Source organism: Pteropus alecto, unplaced genomic scaffold (assembly GCF_000325575.1).
Source record: "Pteropus alecto unplaced genomic scaffold, ASM32557v1 scaffold113, whole genome shotgun sequence".
Lineage (NCBI taxonomy): Eukaryota > Metazoa > Chordata > Mammalia > Chiroptera > Pteropodidae > Pteropus > Pteropus alecto.
This window is the reverse complement of record NW_006433949.1, coordinates 6,226,522-6,231,376: the sequence shown is the minus strand read 5'-3', so window position 1 is coordinate 6,231,376 and position 4,855 is coordinate 6,226,522. Positions and strand designations below refer to the sequence as shown.

At 36.0% G+C, this 4,855-nt stretch overlaps 1 pseudogene; it reads right to left on the bottom strand.

Moving 5' to 3' along the window:
• Nucleotides 1-734: 734 nt before the first annotated feature.
• On the bottom strand, nucleotides 735-853 carry LOC112477251 (annotated as a pseudogene).
• Nucleotides 854-4,855: the final 4,002 nt, after the last annotated feature.

Sequence of the window (4,855 nt, the reverse complement as noted above, 5' to 3'; positions counted from 1 at the left end):
TTATCATCCTGTGCCTGTAAGAGAACTGTTTGGTCTCTGATTCCAGTCTCTTCTGACCCTTCCATCTACACTGAATATTTCTACCTGGTTGATTTTCCAAAAATTTTGTAACAGAAGATATTTTTCCTGAATATTTCAGGTCTGTTTTATTGCAAATTCAGTTCACTGAATTGGGGACTTCTGACAACTCCCTTTTCAGTGTATTACAGTCTTTTTTTTTTTTCCAACCTAAATAACTAATTGGCTTGATTACAGTACAATTTTTCAATTGTTACTTTAATAAAACTTTATTATTTTGGATTTAACAAGTTAAAATGCAGTGAAAAATTTTCTGGATCAAACTGCCCTTTCCTTGGGTCTTTTTTAAAATGAGTTTAAGACTCTAGTAAATAAGATGTTCCACCTGTGTTACTAAATGTGACTGATTTAAGGTAGTGTTGTACAGGGAAGGACATACTATGGGAAAGGGACTGAAGGGTCTGTTTACCCTTTAGAGTTTGTTCAGCCCTATCTGCAAATATACTTTCTAAAAATGTGTTATAGTAGCCACTTAAACTTTTTATAGCTGCTTTTTCAAGTGAATTAGGGTATGGGAGTTTGCTCCTGTTTCCTATGTGTAAAGTGTCAGTAACCAGAAAAATAACATTTACCGGCAAGTAGTGTTTAGCACTGAATCAAGATCTCATTTGATGTGATTATGTAACTAAATAAGTCTTTTTTTTTTTTTTTTTTTACGCCTACAGCACCTAGTCTTTCTAGGTAGTCTCCTATTTAAGTACTAACCAAGCCCAACTCTACTTAGCTTCCGAGATCAGACAAGATCAGGTGTGTTCAGGGTGTCATGGCCATAGACAATCAATCTTAAAGTACATACACAATTGTAATGTGGGTGCTTTTAAAAGTTTAAGAAAACCTTTATCTTTAAATTCGACTCCTTGAAAATCTATTATAGATGGGATCTTAAATTTAACTGTATAACATAAGCTTTTAGCTTTTGATTAAAAATAAAAAATATAGCCAAGTCAGAAATCACAAATAATTCTTTGTCTTTTTCTTAACATATCCACTAGGATCCTAAACACAAACTTTAAAAATTTGTGTTTTTTAAAAAATTCAAATACAGAAATATTAAATAGTCCCATTTTTAATAAAAAGTGGGATTATGTGATACATTGGTCTTCAGCTTGCTTCTTCCTATAACATTCTTTTAAATCTTTTCATAGTGGGGTGAATTATACAAAATGCAATGACTAGTAAAAAGAAAAAGGTTGATTCACCTCGCTATGTTTCAGTTTCTTCATCTGTAAAAAGGGAGATAATGTATAGCACTTAACACAGCACATGACTACTCAATAAAGGACTGTCGTTATTACTTAAAGAAGGGAGTCATCAGCTTTTATTGATGGTAATTGAAAATGTGACAATGGACAATATCACCCAGAGACCATGTGAGAACTGAAGACAGAGCCATGATGGCCAGAGGAGAAGGAGACTAAGAGCGTTGAGAGCCAGAAGGATAGGAAGAAATCCAGGAGAATATTGTAGAAGCTGGGATAAAATTGTTTCAAGAAAAAGGAAGTGGCCGCTGTTGTCAGATCCTGCAAGGAGCCAGAGGGGGCACATTACGTAGATATTGACTGAAGTGTTTATCAGATGAAGTAAGAACAAGATTGTTGCTGATCTTAGGGAGAACATGTTCCATGGACTATTGAGGACAGAAGCCAGTTTGTGTCAAGAAATTACCAATGGAGACAACACATACAGCCCGAATCTCTAGAAGGTTTGATAGCCCTTTATGACCTAGCCTTATTAAACTTTTCTGGCCTTCCTTTCACTGCCCCCACCCAACATCCACTGACATTCTTCTCTGTCTCTCCCACATATGGTTCTCCCTCCCATCTCTTGAGTCTCTTGCTCTCTCCTCTCTAGCTCAACTGAACCTGCTTGAGTAGTATTTGTAATCTCCTAGTAGGCCACACTCTCATGTAGGCCTCCAAGCTGAACTCCTACACCTGTCCATGCCATGGCTTAATTTGGTAGCTTGTTTACTTCTTTGTCTCTTCATTAGACCATTCTTGATGGGTAGTAGGGGCTGGGTCTTTATCTTGGAATGCCAGAACCTAGCAGAGTATTAATTTAAATATAGTCATGTATGCAGTGATGTATAAGATAGGATGGAACAGTGACCAGAAGCAGTTATACCAGTTAGAACTTGTAGCAGACATTAAATATTGCAAGATAATGGGATGATCTGTTTGGTTTTAGATGTGTTGAATTTGGGGTGACCATAATTTATGCAGGTGGATGTACCCCATGGGCAGTAGAGATTCGTTGTTCAAATTGTCTATGTTAGAAATTTTCCTGGTTCTGGGACATTCCTTTTGAACTACTCTGGTTTATCTTGATAGAATAGAAGCACTGTGGCTTAAATCGTCAGACTCCTTTTTGCTTGTCCACAGAATGGATTTGTGGAGAGGTTAGCTACCAGGAAATAACTGTGAACCTGTAGCATCCATTTTTATAAGTTATTGGAAAGTTTCTTCTTAAAGTCCAGATTTAGGGATTGTATGGATACTTTTAAGACTTTTTTTCTAGAATTATTCCTAAAGCTATTATCAGCATTAAATGGCAGAGAATAATCTTTTAATGAGACTGATGCAGTGAAAATCAGTTTTTAAATGTTTTTAAAAACAATGCCCTTGGTTTAAAAAAAAATTTTTTTATTCTGGTAAAAGAAACATAAAATTTACCATTTGTAAGTATACAATTCAATGGCATTAAGTATATTCACATAAGTTCTGCAGCCATCACCACTATCCATTTCCAGACCTTTTTCATCATCCTAAACAGAAACTTTTGTACCCATTGAATAATAACATCTCATTCCACCTCCTCCCAGCCTTAGCCATCTCTGTTCTACTTCCTGTCTCTATGAGTTGTGTATTCTAGTTCCCTCATATAAGCAAAATCATACACTATCTGTCCTTTCGTGTCTGGCTTATTTCATTTAGCATAATGTTTTCAGAGTTCATGTAAACATCTATCAGAATTTTCTTTTTTAAAGCTGCATAAAATTCATTTTCATGTGTATACCACATTTTGTTTATCCATTCATCCATTGATGGACAATTTGGTTGCTTCCACCATTAGTCTGTTGTGAATAATGCTGTGAACCTAAGTATACAAGTAACTATTCAAGTCCCTGCTTTCAATTGTTCGAGGTGTGTACCTAGGCCTAAGTTTTACGGGCATATATCCTGAGAGAACATTAGACATTCAGAAGCAGTTACTTTATGAAACAGTAATCCTGACCAGAATGTTAACACAAATTTTTGCAAGTTTTTAAGGAAGTTTATTTATTTTAAGTTCTAAAGCAAACTTGGATAGTGATACAAAAATGTCTTCAAAATCTGCATTATAATTTTCTTTTCTGAAAATGAGTCCCTTGGTCAAATGAAAATGCGCAAAAGCACTTTATTCTAGCTTATACCTATCTACTTTGAGGAAACCAATTGCCTAGTTTTTCCCTTGCCTTATAAATATTTCTGGTACAGCCAGTATAGGGCTATATCTGGCTGCTGGTGTTTTAACACAGGAGTCACAGTTGTGTTATGCTGGTCGTATGCTCAAATCACCAAAAAATGCACATGCTTTTGAAATTGTTATGTGATGACCTATCTAAGAGAGTAATTCACAGGAAAGAATTCAAGCATATTGCCATGGAAGCCTTCAGTATGGAGTCTTCTTTCTGTTTTATCAAACCCCCTGCCAATTCTTTCTGTCATAGGCAACTAAAATATGTCTGAAAACAAAATGACTCCAGATCACCTTTACTTCTTTGGAAACTTAATACCTTCTTTTCATAGGAATTTGCTCCGTCATCAGATTTTCTATCGCTGATGGAAGTAGTTAATTTTTCACTCAATTTGCTTGGTAAAATGTAAAGTATCAACATATGGTGCTTCCCATATATATGTTCTTTCCTAAAGTATTTGGTGCTAATGGAGGGATATAAAGAATGAAGATTCTTCCTTTCTAATCCAAAAATATTTTGATATTAGAAATCCACCCCATCTTCATGGTGACTCAGAGATGTTCATGACTATTGCCAGCCTATACACACACATACCCCTCTGTGCAAAATAAGAAATAGTGCTTCCCTGGCCATAAATGTTACCTTTGTGAAAGGAAAAGGTGCCCTTCCTACCAGGTACCTGCATCCACCCCTGGGACACAAGACTCTGCTCACCAAGCTGTGTGCCTAGTATGGAGAGGCATCCCTGGGAGGAAAGGGCAGGTTGTATTTTATTACTCGCTGGCCCTCTTGGCCAGGCGCCCTTGTGTAGCAGCAGCTAAAGTCAGCAAACCTTTTCTGTATAGGTCTAAATAGTAAATATTTTGGGCTTTGTGAGCTATATGGTCTCTCTCACAGCTACTCAGCTTTGCCATTGAAGCATTAGAAGCAGCCGTAGACAGACAATACCTGAATGAATGAGCTCGGCTGTGTTCCTTGGAATAGCAGTCAGACATAATTTGCCCACTCCTGATATGAGGCAACCCATAGCACTTCTGTGACACTTTATTTCTCTATTAAAACATTACATTCTGCCACCTCGTATGTATGATGTCTTTCTTACCAGATTGTAACCTTCTGTCTCACATTTTGTATCTTATACCTAAAGATTAAATTTGTTGTTAAAATTTTATTTGATAAGATCTCTATTCCATTTTTAAGCTTATGTATTTGTTTTTTCCCTTAGACAATGTAGAAGAGTTATTGTGGACATTTTACTAGACAAATATTTTAGATAAAAATTAAAATTTCTATTTCACCATATTCTACCATGAAAGGAAA